The 19,320-nt window shown below is 31.8% G+C and overlaps 1 pseudogene across 1 annotated transcript; it reads right to left on the reverse strand.

Annotated features, from left to right (window-relative positions):
- Window positions 1–294: 294 nt before the first annotated feature.
- On the reverse strand, window positions 295–10,745 carry LOC145954200 (lysM domain receptor-like kinase 3; annotated as a pseudogene). Its single transcript, XR_014431362.1, has 12 exons — window positions 9,975–10,745; window positions 8,538–8,571; window positions 8,389–8,437; window positions 8,138–8,299; window positions 6,564–6,757; window positions 5,658–5,747; window positions 1,972–2,065; window positions 1,731–1,885; window positions 1,556–1,650; window positions 801–939; window positions 567–665; window positions 295–473 (listed from the first exon to the last, which is right to left on the reverse strand). The product of XR_014431362.1 is annotated as a lysM domain receptor-like kinase 3 (transcript).
- Window positions 10,746–19,320: the final 8,575 nt, after the last annotated feature.

The raw sequence follows: 19,320 nt of genomic DNA on the forward strand, positions 1-19,320 counted from the left end.
GTAGGCCTCAAATAGAATTTATTATACAAATTTACAAGGATAAATGTACCTTGGCAGAAAAAAGATGCATCTCTCAAACACTAACTGTGTACAATGTACAAATTCCTCAAATAGATTTTGATTTGTGACTTATCATAAAATTGTTAAAACCTCCACTCGTTATACTGAGTCCTGACTAGTAAAAATGTACAAATTCCTCATAACTACATCCATTTTACACACATCATTTGCTTCAACAATTGTCGTGTTGCCTAAAATTGGTGCAAAATATACGATTGTAAATGCAAAACAATTGATCCAATATCATCTTATCTTCCTGACATAAGATTCACAAGATTTTGGTTTTCATAGAAGGAACCAACATCCCAATCATCTGTAGTTGAAGAAAGTGTCATAAGTGCTACCACAATAGATCTCATACTTGGACGGAGTTGGGGATTGTCTTGTGTACATGCTTTACCTAGTTGTGCCATCTGCAAGCCAAAACAGTGACCATGCATAGGTTGACTAAAGTTGAAATCATAAAAACAAATGTTCAAAGGGTTGAATCTAACAAATGTTCTCACCTTGCGGACTGAATCAATTGGGTAGTTATCCCCAAGCCTTGGATCAACTAGTTTGCAGAGATCTTCCGTAGGATCCGGCTGACTAAGAACTCCATCAAACTGCATTACATAATAAAATTTAAGAAATTTAATATCATAATTTAGACTGATGAATAACCATGAAGACGGTTGACTTGAAAATATTAACAATGACTACAACAATGAAAATTATTGAGTAGAGAAATAAAGATTGACCAAAGCTACGAGGCCTTTTGAGTCAGCTTCAGATTCGCTCGTCTTGACAATTGCTTCCTTAGCTGAAATAAGTTCATAAAGAACAACTCCAAAAGCATACACATCTACTTTGGGAGAAACATCTCCGTATTGAGCATACCTTCACAGACAAAGCCATGATAATCATTAAACAAATCTACATGCATAAAGAAGCGACCTTCTGATTTAACTGAATTCCAATGCAAGCAAATCTTAGATATATAACTTATATATAATAGAACATAATCAAATATAACTATGTGCAATTGCTTAAATCTAAAACTCAATGCTTAAAAGAATAAGCCAAGAGACTTGACCAGTAACTATATGATATGCACCAAAAATCAACTTCAAGATTTCAGTTTAATTTCATTTTACTTAAAAAGAGGGTCTTGTCGTCCTTTTAAATGCTTGTCTTTGGTACAAAATGCATTGACCAAATTCAAGACAGAGGAACAGCTAGAAATACATAGACATCAATTCATCTTATTGAAGATTATGTTGAACTGTGTTCTGGTGTATTATCCAGTGGAAGTTTCCAGAACAACTTGTGCATGTTTATGATTTGTGGCAAAATCAGTGACAGGGGATCATGTTTTCAATTTAGGGAATGCCAATAACATAGTCGCCAACTGCAATGGATGCATTAAAAATGACACGCAAACTTGAAAAGTAAACTTTGTTAAATGTTCAATATGAATAGCACCCTCTTATATTTAAAGAACAAGTTATCATACTCTGGTGGCATGTATCCAAATGTTCCAACTAAGCGACCAGTGGGAAGTGATGAGCTTCCAACTTCTGTCAGTTTGGTCAATCCAAAATCAGCAACCTGCGTATATGAGCATTTTATAAGCTCCCATAGTGATTCAAATAATAAAAGTAAAGATAAGACCTCAAAACATATTCAACCTTCCCCCGGAAGTTTTTGTCTATTAATATATTTGCTGACTTTATGTCACGATGAATATACACAGGTACTGTATGCTCGTGAATATATTCAAGACCTCTGGCAGAATCCAAAGCAATCTGCACCCGAGTAGCCCATGGCAGAGGTTCTCTACTACCTGGCACCATTATCACTTCACTGTCAACTCAGGACAATTACAACACATCATAGGTAAATAAGAACTAAACTATGGATCAATATAACCTGCACCACGCAGATGTTGACTTAAGTTTCCATTCTCAATGTATTCATAGACAAGGAAAAGAGAACCCTCAATACTGTATCCGATCAATCGCACCTGCATAGTGTAAAGAGTTTAAGCCATTCCCAAAACAAGATGTAAGAATTTATGCATAATGAATCATGAAGTGTCTATGTGTATTACAAACATATAACAGATAAATGGAGTAACCAAGCGTGTAACAGAAGTTCTCCCACTCCCCCAGAAATGTATGTCAAAAGCTGGAAGCTTAAAAACTTTATTGTAAAGATAGAAAACTGTTAAGCATTGTAAGATGGTATTTCGATCTTGTGCATACAAGCTTTAATTGAATTTTTGGATTCCAAAACCAATCCATTGACACCATATAAACAAAATATAGATACACCCTCTGTTTTGTCTGAAATGTTCTTCAAGGAAACAGAAGTCTCTTAACAGCTGGACTAGGGAGAGTGTACTTTTTAGGACTGATGACCGAGTACAAGCAACAATCTACAGGAGGAAAGTGTGTGCTAGTTTATCATAGGAAAAGGAAAGGTTCAAAGTGGTAACAAACTATTAGAAGGATAGGAGAGTTTGTTGGTTGTTATTTGGATAACTGTAACTTAACTCCTGTCCTCGATTAAGTAAAAGAGGCAGACATTGAATATATTGTTTAATGGGCAATTTCCAGAGTAAAAGGAGAAAGATCCTCTGGAGGTATACTCATATATCTGGGTTCTTGGGCTATAATTTTCTTTCTATCAAAAATAAAGAAGCATTTCCAGAATTCCTTTCCCCTTTTGTGTGGCATTTTACTTGGTAGGTGCGATTTTTTTTACATCAGAAAGAAGATCCTAACACAATTGGTCTCATATGATTTGGATGTGTGTGATTTTTGATGAGTTTGGTATTGTCCCCTGTGAGTTAGACATGCTCCATGTGTTTTTATGCAAACTGTACTGCTATAACAACGATTATATTTCTTTGGCACTTTTGTTTGAAAGTAGACTTTGTGATGGTTCTAATGGTTTTGGAAGCACCTATTTTGCATGAGTAGAGACTTACTTATGAACTTATAAAGATGAGTATGAAACTGGACCGATTTTTGAAAACATCCTGTTTTGAGATGAAATGGGAACTAATTTTGACACATCAATGGTGTTTATAAAAATTTGAGAAAAATCACATGATTTCCTTGATGAGATGAGATTGCCCCTGTTTAGTTTTAGCTCAATATGTTGACTTTCCTATTTTTAAGATTTCTCTCATTCAATACACTTATTTGAGAAAGTTAAGGCATTATAGGAGTCACTGGTTCTTTTATGGTTTAAGTTAAAAAGTGAACCTAAGAACTATAATTTTATGTATCTATATATTTCTGCATCTAAAGTCCATAGTTTAATGTACATAATATATCAATTTTTCTCACTAAAAGTCTTCAAGTTTCATTATTTAGAGGAATTCTCAATCAAGATTTTGTTGATAAAAGAATATTAAAAATAAGAAAAATTATGATTTCAAGAAAAGGGCTTGAAAAGTTTTATTGTTCCATGGTCCAACTCATGTAATAATGCCAGAGAGAGACAGTTAAAAGGGCATACATCATGACATTGTTTTAAAAGAGATCCCCCTCAGCAGGTGCGGAATAAGGGGGTTAGATTTGAACCTTCAATTTATAAAAACGTCTCGTACTAGGTGTTTTTGATTATTTTGAGGTTTTCCACTGAGGTCGATAACATTGACTGAATGTTGACCCCACTGGGATGAGGAAATGCTTTGTATGAAGTGTAAAAGACCTAGTAATTAGATGTATAGTGCCAAAAATGAGGATAAGAGTACCCCATGCATGCATATGATATAATAAAAAAATTAAACTGATTGGCTGGCACATTCACTCATTGCATTCATATAGGGTACTAACCCATCTCTTTGAATATGATGGTTGCTATTGATTGGTATATTGGGTGTGACTAATGTGCAATGATTGATGTACCTATTGTTTTAATCTCCTGCTTCATGCATTATTATACAACCTCACTCCTCCTTTCTCAGTGTTTGTGATTAATTTCTGTTGGGCAGCATATTAACGAGCAGGATGATGAGATGGCCAGTCAAGCAGGCCACGAAGAAGTCTGGAGCATCACCAAGGAATGCTTATGTCATTTCTTTTACTTGTCAAGTTTATGTTATTTTATATATTTGTTTTCTTTTAATTTTTTGTTGTTGTGGGAAGCCAAACTGTAGGCTATGATTTGTTTCCTTTTGAGATACCCAGTTATACACTTTGTATATGTACCCAGTTATATATACTTTTTATTCTTTATGCTTTGTATGACTTTATGTTATTTTATTTCTTTGAAAACAAAACCCTTGTTGAACAATGGCACTTGAGGGGATTTCTAACTATTTTCTATATATTTACGCATCAAAGTTTGAATAGATACCCAGTGAAGCTTGTTTCCATTGTGTAGTCAACTAACTGTTAATCGGATACCTGAAGATTCCTATATGTCCAACCCTATGACACTGCCAGTTCTTAATAATATATATTCCTATAACTGTTATCAGGTACCTGAAGATATTAGTTATTCCGCCATTCGTTCCACTGTATGTTTATATAGATATTGAAATAAAACCCATTTTCCTCTCATTGTTGCTCTTCCAACCATATAAGGGAAAGTAAATTTACTCTGATTTTAATCAGTTGCCATTTTGCATAAAATCTTTCTATAAAAGAGCAAAGTATTTCCCCTCAAATTCCCAAACTTGAATTAATCATCCCTACTTGTAGTTTTTGGTTTGGTGACCTGTGACAAATAGGGGATTCATTTCTATTGTAAATTCACAATCACATTGATACTTGTCAGACGGTACTCATCTGAAATAAAGGTTTGCTGATTTCCCTAATTCTGAACCAGTATGAGTATCTATCATAGAGCTTGTTGAATCCTTAATCAATATAGTAGCTTTGCAAGATAAGTATTAACTGATATTCAAGTCTAGTAGTGCCTTTATAAGTATTAACTAATATTCAGCACTCATTATGTGATTCAAGTTTGAGATTGAAACCTACAAAGCAATTTTTTCAGCTAATGGAAGCATGCAAAGAGTATCAAATTAAATTCATAATTAAAATTGAATATTAACATGATAAAGAGATGCTCACAGAAATAGAATACTTGTAATAACAGAGGAAAGCTTTAAAAGAAAGGTAAAGATAAGGGAGAAGGAAAAAGTCAATAAGTAGAGGCATGATAATCTGGATTCCTGAGAGAATTACTGTTAAAAACTTTTATTAAGAACATAAAACCTCCTTAAATTATTATTATGACAGACTATCATAAAAGAAAATTAAAGTTTAAGGCTAAGCCCAAATAATTGAAAATGAAATCAAATTGAACATGCATGGTATCTAAATCAGTTCCCTAGATGAATACAATAACAAATTGAAGCAATATGACTAAATTCAAACAGTAATCGACTATTTCCAAATTTCATAAATTCCTGATGCTACTCTAATCGCTGTATGACTAAATTCAAACCCTAAGTCTATGCCCAAGTTAATGCTAGATCCATCATTGAAATCCCTAAAAATTCTCTTAGAATAACTCTCCACCTGCTGGTATGTAATCCAACAGGAACACAGTAGTAATACTTAAAAATGCTTAAAGTTTTAAATGATTAGTACCAGGTTAAGATGATGAACACGTGTCAAAACTTTCAATTCAGCAAGAAATTCTTTTGATGCTTGCATGTCCATCTTCTTGATTGCAGCTTTCTGCGTGGACAAAAGTTATTGGCTTATATAATGAGCATATAGGTTCTAAAAGGAACAAGATGAATGACTCTTATGAACAAACACTTTGATCTATCATGTAGCATTATAATATACAGCATCATGTAATGAACGAATATAGCTTTTTTCAATGACTGAAATGCATCATGCTGCAATTCAAAATAAAGGAAATACATGTTAAATATCATGCAATACTTTAAACTTTAAAGAAAGAAAGTATATAAAACAGAGAAAATGATAGGATAACTATTCATGAAATTGTGTCGATATTTCCTTCACTTCCTCTTATCCAGTTTAGTTGTTCAAGTCTCCTAATAAATCATTGTAAAATCATTTAAAGTATTTGTCAGTCCTTCCTCACAAGAAAGGATATCAACAAGAAAACCATGCATCTCGAACAACCAAGTAATGACATTTAGAAGAATGACATTTAGTGATAGTATCAGAGACAGTATATCGCCATCTTCAGTCCCAATTAGGCAAGAAAATATACTGATCCCATTTTGATCAATCATTAATTATAAAGGTTTTCAACCCGTCCTCTTTTATTTTCATTCAATGTTTCAATTATATTGTATAATAGCTTACCATGTTAGATAGATTGTCACATGGTATCTATAAAGTTATTCTATAATCTTCTATTTCAGTTTTTCTTCATTCAACTGACAAAGTGACAATCAGTAAAAAAAAAAAATATATTGATAAATCAATAATGACAAACTCATTAAAGAAATAACAAAATGAAACTTTTGTTAGAAAAGCTTTCAATAATAGTAAGTTATACATGTGATTACTAACCTCTCCCCTCAGCTCTGCATAATAGACAGACCCAAAACCACCTTGACCAATTTTATTAGCCAAGCTAAAGTTATCTGTGGCAGTTGCCAGCTCCTCATATGTGAACTCCACCGATTTGTCCACTGTTATGCCTGTGATGGCAGCAGGACCACCAGGTCCGGAAGTTTCATTTGCACTACTACGAGAGGTTTCATCTGAAAAATGAAGCACCAAATCATTTACTTTTATATTTTAGAACATGCAAGAGCAAGAGCCACTGAATGTTGGACAGGGTTCCAACAAGAGTAAAAAGGTAGGAATAGCAGAGATAAGTTTGATGCACTGGATGATTGGAGCAAGAAAAGAAGAGATTAGGAACAAATGTACTTGGGAGATGTTGTGATTCAGGAATTGTGTGTCTTGTTGTACACACACCAATCTTATTTATAGAGTGAATACAATAAATGATAGAGATATGAATCTCTTATATTATGGAAACTAATCTAATCATATCCCTAATTGATAGTGAGGATAATATATGTAATATATGTATCCAACAATATCTGTACAATATCTGTAACAGGAGAAAATCAGAGTAGCACCTATTGAGAAGAATGTTATAGACTCCAAGATGTAATCACCCATGTCAGGGGTAAAACTATAAGAGGATCTAGCCGGAAAAGTCATTCAAAAGGAAGATTGCCCAACTAAAACTGAGAGGAAATCCAAAGAAATTTATAGGAGAATCATTAAACAAGATTTATCTACAAGGATTTTCTTAAAATTGAAATTTGGTAAAGCATGATGTCATCATTTGTTCGATGTAATTGACCCCTTCTAAACAGATTAGGCAAGGTTGTTGTTGATATTGTTGCGCAAGTCAAGAGCAAAGGGATCATGGTATTTGTTTTGATATTTAAAATAAAACATTCAGAACAAGTATAGCAAACAACTCATTTATATGGATGCAAATAAGCTCATTAAATAGAATAAAAAATCCAAGCTTTTTCTTACCCTAACTTTTCTGTATGTTTCACACTATTTTCTATAGTAACAAGATCAACAACATTGATCCAACATATATAAATTAAACCCTGCATGTTCCAAGCGATGTTAGTATGACAACAAACAGTTAACTTTTCTACCTGGATTTTATTGGAACTGAGACATGTAATCTACAGCTAAAGGGAAAATGAGGTTATTTCAATTAGATCTTATATGCCATAGGACAATTGGACAACTGTTAATTCAGGGGTAATTTTCAGCACTGTATTATTCACTCTATCTAAAGGATTAGGCACCGGGTAGAGGAAGGTGTTGGAAGGAATTGAATACTTTTTGAAAATGTATCCAAAAGTATGCAAGGAGTATCAGTGTACAACATCGATACTTTCATTTTTGGAGTATGCAGGTTCATAGTCATCATCTAAAGGGAGAGAAGGAGGTTATTTCAATTAGATATTATACAATATAGGACTATAGGAGAACTGTTAATTCAGGTGTACTTTTCAGCACATTACTATTCACTCTATATAAAGGATTAGGTACTAGGTAGAGGGAGGCATAGGAAGGAGTATAAGCAGAAATAACTATACCCTTCCCATCTTGAGCAAAGAGTGCACTGGAATCTAGTGGAAGTTCCACCTTCTGTATCTTCTTCTTCCGGAAATATCCCACATAGAGACAAACTCCCAATAACAGAAGACCTGCCACAACTCCAACAGCTATTCCTGCAATAGCCCCACCAGGAAGACCTGCTTAAATAGAAGCAAAAATATGAGATAAAGTAGCATTATCCTTTCTGCTTTTAGTATAGGTTGATGATAAGTTTATATAAATATCAGACAAAAACATCGCATGACCAATTTTCTGAGAAGAAAGTCAAACCTCCTGAACTGCAGAAGAAAATGAAAAGAAGTCATTGCTTTAGTCAATTTACTGGAGATTGAAAAGTAATGCAACTACATAAACAGATTGCAAACAAAGTAGCATTACCTGGACGACAAAAACACATAGCTACCATTTTGATCTGGAAAAAAAATAAAATAAAATAAAGTTAGAGGCATATATTAAATATTTTTAGTACATGGGAAAATATTCAAAGATTGAGCTATACATATGATGTTTGTTAATTGTTAGGAATTCATATGTTTGAGTGAATTTTAACTACGTAATCCACTTGTAGGCAACATCCTGCAGAAATATTTACTATTTTAGTAATAGATGCTTCTACAAGTTGTCAGACAAAAACGAAGTTACAAGCCTTAATTAAATAGCAAGTTAGAAGACTTCTAATTTTATTTCAACTTCCAAGGATAAGCAAAAGGAAAGAATATCAACATCACGGCCTGCTCCTAAACCCTAGGTGAATCATTTGTAGGCATCATTTCCTCAAGTGTAAACAAGTAGCACATCATTATCGAATCCTTCAACATCATCCAGCGGCCACACTCCATGGGTAACACATAATCAGTACATGATATAATAAAGCATCCTGACTAGCACACAAACAGCTTCCACATTCAAACACTCAAAGAAACACAAGATTAAAAAAGGACAAATCATACATACAATTCCATAGGTGCATATAAGTTGTACGTATAATTTGGTGTTATTCTCCAATCAAAATTAGAGTTTTCTTTTGGTAATCTATGCTGATATTTAATACAAACATTTATTACATGGATTACCAAGATGTCATTTAAAGCACCTAAGCAACTACATATAAGTTTTATCCTTTAAAAGATGGTCCACGGAATGGGGAAGGCTTTTGAAGTCTCAGCAACTGCTATTGCAGCCACATCAACTGAATTTGTCCGTTAAACTTCAAGTATCAAACAAAACCACAACTATGACCACAATTTTAAACCTTACACCATGGGATTACCTGTTTAGATAAACTTTTCCATAAGCACTTTTCGGAAAAAAAAAATGCAAAAAAAATAAATGAAATAAGCTTCTTCATGAGTCAAAACTTAAACATACGTTAAAAATAATTTTTTTGGAGAAGCTATAGGAGAGGACTTCCACAAATTAGCTTAAAACCTGTTTGGGTAAACTTCTCTAGAAGAATAGAAAAGAGAAATGAAATAAGTTTCTACATAAACTAATTTGTTAACGCTCTCTCCTGTTAGCTTCATCAAAATCTTATTTTTAAGATATGCATAAGCTAATTTTAGCTTATAAAAAAGCTTATTTGAATCTTTTAATTATTTTCTTCTCATTTCACTTTTTCTTTTGGAGAAACTTGTCTAAACATACCATTATGCACAAACTATTTTTAGCGACAAGTTTATTTCATTTTAATCTTCCTCATTCATTCTCCTGGAAGTAATTATAGAATTATAGACAAGTTTATACAATCATGCCCACGTCCAGCAAATTCATAAAGAAACACAAAAAAAAAATAATAATAATAATAATAAATGCCACCTTTTCCAGGAATATAAACGAGTCCAGTCCCTTGGTTGAAATTGACCCCAGGATTGTACCTCTGCAGCAACCCCGAGTCAAGCCCAACAGAAGAAGCCACAGAGCCAAGGGTGTCCCCAGGCCTAAGAGGGTACGTGACGAACAACCCATAACCGCCAACGTCGCTGTTCCCGCACGAGCAATTAACAGTGACATTGAGCGTTCCCGTGTCGGGAATGTTATCAGGCGCGTAACTATTGAACCTCCTCAGCCACGCAACGTCGGTGAGGTTAGCAAAGACGGTCCGCGCAACGTAATCGTAGGTGTCCTGCGACTGAACGTCGTACTGAAAGGTGTGCGCGAGGAACTGCTGGTCGACGCAGTCGCAGGGGAAGGGAACGTTGACCCTTATGAAGGCCTGAACGCTGTCCTTGTTGGGCACTGTGTCCTTGTTGTAGGCCACTATGTCCTCGGGCTTGGTGAGAAGCGCCGAGGGCATGATCTGGGAGATGTAGGTGAGGTTGGAGCCGCTCCACATGTAGTAGGACCCCAGTGCCACTGGACAACCCTGCTTGCACGCGGATTCCACTTCCAAGGGTACGATAACGAGTACGAGGACGAGGAGAACGAGGATGAGGAGAAACCTGAATCTGGGTTCCATTGGAATGTGGGTTTGGAATGCTGTTGATTGATTGAGTTGACCTGGTTAAGAGTAAGAGAAGAAGATGATGATGATTCGGTTCAAGTGTGATGGCTTGCCTTTTACTTTGACTAGTTCTCTGTTTGAATTAGGACTTGCCATTTATTATTATTATTATTGTTCTAATCGATTATAATAGAGAGCCGCCTGTGTGGTTTGTCTTCTTCCTGCGCCTATGTCATTGCTACTAAACGGTTAAGTGGTAAACTCCAACGGGTATTATTTGATTCTTGTCGATATAGCGCAACTAATGAATGCAACATGGAAAGATGAATCTGGAGAGGATTAAAAATCAAATTAGATAAATTTAGAGTTAAAAATTTATTTATGATAAAAAAAAAAATTTGTTACATATTGATGACAATTAAATATGTTTTTAGTTTATAATAAATTAGTAGGGTTGAAACCTTTCTTGTCTTTATTAAAAATAAAATAAAAATAAAAATTAAATTATAAAAATATATTAATTTAATTGATATTTGATTAATTTATTAATTTGAAGTTTTTAAATTTAATTAAAAATTTTCTTTTTTTAAAATAAAAGAATATAATAGTAAACAAAAGTGGAGACCAAGATAGTTATTAGAAAGATAGTTATTAGAAAGAGTATCTCCTTTATATATTAATATAGATTAAATAAATTTTGATTTTAATTTTATAACGGTTTTATTTTTCATCTTTCTAAAATTTAGAACGGTTATTTTTTATTTTTATTATTATTATATGATTATTTTAAATTGTTTACTTGTTTATTAAAAATTTAAGTAAGTATAGTAATATTATGTTAATTTGTGATACTCATATAATATTTTAAATTTTTTAAATAAATATGTGGAAGAAAATATACACAAAGTTTTGATGATGCCAAAGCATTGAAGAAAATAAAGGTCAAGTTAAAGCAAGCTGATCAAGAAGCAAGATCTCAAGTAATAACTAGATAAGTTTTGACTGCTTAGCTTAGTATGTAAAATGAACTTTTAGAATTTGCAAATTTGACTTGGCCATTAAAATAAGAATTTCAAGAAAACCTAAACTTAATACTTTTGAATATAAGAATAAGTTGTTTGAAAAAAAAAGCAAAAAGAGTATTCAAAAGATTAAATAAAAATATTTTTAACTAGAAAATAGAAGCTCTTTATATCTTAGGTTTTCATAAGCCAAAACAAGTGACATGTTTCTGGTAATCGATTACCACTTGCTGTAATCGATTACCAGAGAAAGAAAACCTTTCAAAATGTTAAAATGCTCTCTGGTAATCGATTACCACTGACTGTAATCGATTACCAGAAGAGAAATTTCAAAATTCAAATTTGAACTATACAACGTTTCAAACATTTTGAACTTAAACCGTTGTAATCGATTACCAAGTCTTGTAATCGATTACCAGAGCCTATTTTCTGAAAAATTATAGAGAGTTACAACTCTTCATGAAAAGACATAACTCAAGATACAATTGTCTATAAATACCTATAATTTTTCAGAGAAAGGTGACGAACTCAATTGTGAAAAATTATCTTTACAAATCACTTGGCCAAAATCATTTGCAAAATCTCTAAAGAGTTCATCAAAGATCATGAAAGTGTAATACCCACTCTTCAAGAGAGTTATTCTGTATTACTTAATAGATCATTGGATCTGTAAAGGAGAAAGGGTTTTTCTCCTTGTTGGTGTTTGAATCTCAACACAAGGAAAGGGAGTTCCGAGGTGTTGGAGGATTCATTTTCTTGTAAGGTTTACAAGAGTAGTGGAATTCTCAAGTGGGAGACTTGAGGACTGGATGTAGGCAGGATTGGCCGAACCAGTATAAAATCAAGTTTGCAATTCTTCTTCCCTACACTTTTATTTATTTGTTATTTAATTGTGTTTGAGTTGTTCTTCATCATCATTCTTTACATGCAAATTTGTCTAAGGAAATAAAGTGATAAGAAAGTAATTGAAAAGGTTCTTATAAGATGAAAATTTAGAAAACTTAATTCACCCCCCCTCTTAAGTTATACGAGGCTAAGGGACTAACAAGTGGTATCAAGAGCAGGTTTCTTGTATAAGGCTTAAAAGCTTCAAGAATAAAAATGGCCTCATCAAATTTTTTATTTCCCGAGGGAAACTCTATTTATAGACCCCCTATATTCAATGGTGAAGGGTATCATTATTGGAAATCTAGGATGCAAATTTTTATAGAAGCCATAGACTTAAACATATGGGATGCTATTGAAAATGGTCCTTTCATTCCCTCTATTGTAGTAGGCAATGAAACTAAAAATTTGCCCAAAGATCAATGGAGTGAAGATGATAGAAGAAAGGTTCAATATAACTTAAAAGCCAAAAATATAATCACTTCTACTTTAGGAATTGATGAATATTTTAGAATTTCAAATTGTAAAAGTGCTAAAGAAATGTGGGATACACTTGAAGTAACACATGAAGGTACTAATGATGTGAAAAGATCTAGGATAAACACTCTCACTCATGAATATGAATTATTTAGAATGAATCAAAATGAAAGCATACAAGACATGCAAAAGAGATTTACACATATAGTTAATCATCTTGCATCTCTAGGAAAAGTGTTTCCTAATGAAGATCTTATTAACAAAGTTTTGAGATGTTTGAGTAGGGAATGGCAACCGAAAGTGACTGCAATTGCTGAATCAAAAGATCTAACAACCATGTCTCTTGCATCTCTATTTGGAAAACTTCAAGAGCATGAAATGGAATTGATGAGACTAAGTCAAAATGAAAATAGTGACAAAAAGAAGAAAAGTATAGCACTTAAAGCATCTTCATCCTCTCATGAAGAAAATGAAAAAGATGACAACATTGAGGAAGATGATGATGATGATGATGAAGATTTCAATCTCTTTGTAAAAAGATTCCACAAATTTCTAAGGAATAGAGGAAATAGAAGAAAATTCAATTTCAACATAAAGAAGAAAGGAGAAGAATCTTCTTCAACTCCAAGATGCTATGAATGCAATCAACTGGGTCACTTAAAATTGGAATTTCCAATTTACGAAAAGAAGATGGAGAAGTCAAACAAAAAAAACTTCAAGGATAAGAAAAGCAAGAAAGTATATATCACTTGGGAAGAAAATGATATGAACTCTACAAGTGATTCAGAAAATGAAGTTATAAATTTGGGACTCATGACCAAAGATTACGAAAGCGAAGAAGAGGTAACATCGTCTAACAATGATATCTCTATTACCTTTGATGAATTGCAAGATGAATTTAATGATTTACACAAGGAATCTTTTAAACTTGCAAAATTAGTATCATCATATAAGAAAACAATTTCTAACTTGGAAAAAGAGATTTCGAAATTAAATAATGAATTAGATGATCTTAAAACTGAAATTAGTATAATAAATTCTAAAGAAGAAAATCAAGAGATTAAAAATAATTTAGAAACAAATAAAATAAATCATCCATGTTCAACATGCAATAGATTTAAAGAAGAAATTAGTAACCTAAGAAACACTCTTGCAAAATTTACTAGTGGAAGAAATAATTTGGATATAATATTAGGAAAACAAAAATGTGTATTTGATAAGGAAGGATTAGGATATAATCCTCAAAAACAACAAAAGAAATACAAAAATTTCTCTGTTCCCACACAAGTTACTAGTTCTCCATTCACAACATGTTTTTATTGTGGAAAGAAAGGTCATAATTCTTCAACTTGCTATATTAGAAAGAATTTTAACAATCTCAAGAATATGGTATGGATTCCTAAAGGTTCTTCTGTTATTACTAACATTAAGGACCCAAAGAAAGCTTGAGTACCAAAATCAATTCATTCTTTTTCTTGAAGGACTCCAAAGACCAAACTTGGTACATTGATAGTAAATGTTCCAAGCACGTGATAGGAGACAACAACAAAGGAAAAATACTTGGCATTGGAAGAATTGGTACAAACTTCTCAACCTCTATAGAAATTGTCTTACTTATGAATGGTCTTAAACATAGTTTATCAAGTGTGAGTCAATCATGTGATAAAGGTTTCTCTATATCTTTTGATTCACAAAAATGTCTTGTTGAACATAAAAATAATGAACATGTTATAATTATAAGAAACAAAGCTAGACTAGTTGCTAAAGGATATAATCAAGAAGAAGACATAGATTATGAAGAAACATATGCACTTGTAGCAAGACTAGAAACCATTAGAATGTTAATAGCCTATGCATCTATAATGAATTTCAAACTATATCAAATGGGTGTCAAAAGTGCATTTCTGAATGATTTTATTCAAGAAGAAGTATATGTTGAACAACCATCTAGATTTGAAATCTTATAATTTCTAAACCATGTCTTTAAGTTGAAAAAGGTTATATATGGATTAAAACAAGCTCCTAGGGCATGGTATGAAAGACTTAGTAAATTTCTTTTGGAAAAAGAATTTACAAAAGGAAAGGTTGATACAACATTAATTTATCAAAAGAAAAATGAATGATATTCTTAAAGTGAAAATTTATGTTGATGATTTATTTTTGAAAGTATAAATGATCACTTGTGCAAAGAGTTTTCTAATGATATGCAAGTGACTTTGAAATGTCCATGATGGGCGAGTTAAATTTTTCCTTGGACTTCAATTTGGCTTGATCTTTACCTTTGGATTATTTTGTTATTATATTCTTTTTGATGTTGCCAAAGGGGGAGAGTCAGGATAAGGATCACAAAAGGAAAAATACAACACTTATCTTAATCCTCTACTTAACTTTTTGATGTTGCCAAAGGGGGAGAGATAAGACTGCAAAGGAAAAGAAAACGTTTATTTTCTTTCTAACATTACTGTGGGCTAAGTTTGTCTAAAATATTTTGACAAAAATATTCTTGATGCCCAACTTGACACTTATGTTTTAAAAATATAAACATTGATCTCTACAATCTTTTTCAAAACATAAGTACAACTCCTTTTATAAAATAAAAGGAACTTCAATCAATGCTTTACTAAGGGGGAGTTTAAGGGGGAGTGATCGAAATATATTGTTTTATTTTCTTTCCCTTTACAGTGAATTGTCATCATCAAAAAGGGGGAGAATGTGAAAGAAAATATGCACAAAGTTTTGATGATGCCAAAGCATTGAAGAAAATAAAGGTCAAGTTAAAGCAAGCTGATCAAGAAGCAAGATCTCAAGTAATAACTAGATAAGTCTTGACTGCTTAGCTTAGTATGTAAAATGAACTTTTAGAATTTGCAAATTTGACTTGGCCATTAAAATAAGAATTTCAAGAAAACCTAAACTTAATACTTTTGAATATAAGAATAAGTTGTTTGAAAAGAAAGCAAAAAGAGTATTCAAAAGATTAAATAAAAATATTTTTAACTGGAAAATAGAAGCTCTTTATATCTTAGGTTTTCATAAGCCAAAACAAGTGACATGTTTCTGGTAATCGATTACCACTTGCTGTAATCGATTACCAGAGAAAGAAAACCTTTCAAAATGTTAAAATGCTCTCTGGTAATCGATTACCACTGACTGTAATCGATTACCAGAAGAGAAATTTCAAAATTCAAATTTGAACTATACAACGTTTCAAACATTTTGAACTTAAACCGTTGTAATCGATTACCAAGTCTTGTAATCGATTACCAGAGCCTATTTTCTGAAAAATTATAGAGAGTTACAACTTTTCATGAAAAGACATAACTCAAGATACAATTGTCTATAAATACCTATAATTTTTCAGAGAAAGGTGACGAACTCAATTGTGAAAAATTATCTTTACAAATCACTTGGCCAAAATCATTTGCAAAATCTCTAAAGAGTTCATCAAAGATCATGAAAGTGTAATATCCACTCTTCAAGAGAGTTATTCTGTATTACTTAATAGATCATTGGATTTGTAAAGGAGAAAGGGTTTTTCTCCTTGTTGGTGTTTGAATCTCAACACAAGGAAAGGGAGTTCCGAGGTGTTGGAGGATTCATTTTCTTGTAAGGTTTACAAGAGTAGTGAAATTCTCAAGTGGGAGACTTGAGGACTGGATGTAGGCAGGATTGGCCGAACCAGTATAAAATCAAGTTTGCAATTCTTCTTCCCTACACTTTTATTTATTTGTTATTTAATTGTGTTTGAGTTGTTCTTCATCATCATTCTTTACATGCAAATTTGTCTAAGGAAATAAAGTGATAAGAAAGTAATTGGAAAAGTTCTTATAAGAGGAAAATTTAGAAAACTTAATTCACCCCCTCTTAAATTATACGAGGCTAAGGGACTAACAAAATATTATTTAGAAAAAAATTTTAAGGATTAAAATTATTGATTTTATATTTCATAGTGCCAAAATTTTAAAAAATTTACAAATATCAAAAATTAAAATCTATCCACTGTTCTTTGGTCAAAACCAAAATTATATTAATGTATCTAAACACATATTCGGACGTATTTATTCTTTAATCCAGTGATTTAGAATCTCTTGATAAGAGATATTTAGTTTTTACTCTTTACATTCTTTATATTTTTGGAAAATTTAAATAATGTTTAAACTATCCTCACCCCTTTTTCTCATCATACTTTACGTTTGAATAATAATTTAAATAGGGAAAAAGAAATAAAAATAACAGAAATTGAAGTGAAAATTGAGGGAAAAATTATATTGTTTGGATGAGTAGAATTTAGAAAAGTAAAAATTTGAAATAATTTTGTTTCGCTTGTTTAAATACATAGAAAAGCAAAGAAAGAAAATAAGTTTGCTATGAAAGGTACACATTTTCCCTTAATCTCATGAAAAAAAATAGTCTTAAATATCTTTTTAGTTTTTTATATTTAAAATAAATTTATTTTTTGTCTTTTAAATTTAAAATTATTATTTAGTCTTGTAATTTTCAAAATTTTATTTTAATCTCTTAGATCACCAATAATATATCTAAAAGGGGCATATTGAGACAGTTATATAGTATTAATTATATTTAATATGATATTTTTACTAATAAAATTGAGTATAAGGAAGATTTTTTTAAAAATTACAAAAAACTAAAAAAATCAATTTTAAATTTAAAAGATTAAGAAAAATTATCTTAAATTTAATATACTAAAAACATATTTAAGCTAAAAAAAATTATTGCATAAATAAATCAATAATGAAAAATTAATTTTAAGGTGCATAACATAGAAATGGAGAAGTGGTTTGAACTATTGTTAGAAAAGACAAATTCTTGTATTTATATGGCATAAAATGTGAATGCGAAAATCATATTGCAAATAAAAAGAGTAAATTAAGCTAACACTTCATTAAGTTTCATGAAATTACACATATTTTTTTTTTTTACATTTACAATAATCTCCCTTGTAAGAAGTCATAGTGTGATATATAAGTAATGCAATTAAGAGGAGTCGATGTAATGCAATATAATATTTTTCAAATAATTAAATAGATTAGTGAAGAGATAGGAAAATTTTCTCACATGAGTTTAATATCAATCGAACAAATTTTAGTTAATTGAGCTTTAACACGATTCCAAAATTTAATTATATAATTAGACAATTTGAATGTTGAGAGGGGAAGTGTAAGTTTTACCTGAGTGTAGGTCCTCAAGTTACTCACAAAGAGCACTTGATTGGTAGGCGAAATAACAAGAGACAACAAAAAGCTTAAAACAGTAAAGGATAATGAATTTTAAAATTGAAAGCTATAAATTCATAGATTGGGAGGAACTAAAATATAAACAGACTAGATAAAGATAATTTGTTTGATTGATTCTATGTCTCTTCCAATTGTGGTACAGCATTTATATTGCAAATCGTCACAACTACCATATTAAATCGTGTCTACATGTTTCTTGGCCACTAGCTTGAAGTAATCTTCAACCATTTCAGCTAATGTGGCTTGATTTCGGCTAGTTATCATCCCAACATCCATCTCATGATCCTATTTTTTAGGAATTGCCTCCGAAATTTTAGGGTTTATATTAGTAGCTTCTTTCAACCATTGGGATCATGATTCATGATTTTTTGCTCTCAAAAAATTCATTCAATTTTTGAATTTTGCTTTAGCTTTGGTGAAACTAGTCAAAAGATGGAACTGATTTTTTCTCAATAAGTTCCATTGATGCTCTGATCTTCATCCATGGATGCCAATGTTTCAAAACAAACCAAAAATGGTGGAAAGGGAAGAAGAATGGTGCATCATTTCCTAAGAAGATAAGCAAGAGATGAAAAATTTGTCATAAAGAGGGATTCTTTGATAAAAGTTCATAAAGAAAAAAGTTCTCCAAGGAGATAGTTGTGAAGTGAATTTTAGGCTACAAGAAGGGAGGGTTAAATTATTTTGTTCTTAAAAAATCAGTTCTTTATGAAAATCTATTCTTCATAAGTTCCATTGATGCTCTGATCATCATCCATGGATGCCAATGTTTCAAAACAAACCAAAAATGGTGGAAAGGGAAGAAGAGTGGTGCATCATTTCCTAAGAAGATAAGCAAGAGATGAAAAACTTGTCATAAAGAGGGATTCCTTGATAAAAGTTCATAAAGAAAAAAGTTCTCCAGGGAGATAGTTGTGAAGTGAATTTTAGGCTACAAGAAGGGAGGGTTAAATTATTTTATTCTTAAAAAATCAGTTATTTGTGAAAATTTATTCTTCATAAGCTAAATTTCTGAGTATTTAAACTTAGAGAATTTGATGGGCTCCTTCCTTCCATAGTGTGTTCTTTGGCTTCCAAGGAGG

Source organism: Cajanus cajan, chromosome 2 (genome assembly GCF_000230855.2).
Source record: "Cajanus cajan strain Asha chromosome 2, NIPB_CcT2T_4, whole genome shotgun sequence".
NCBI lineage: Eukaryota > Viridiplantae > Streptophyta > Magnoliopsida > Fabales > Fabaceae > Cajanus > Cajanus cajan.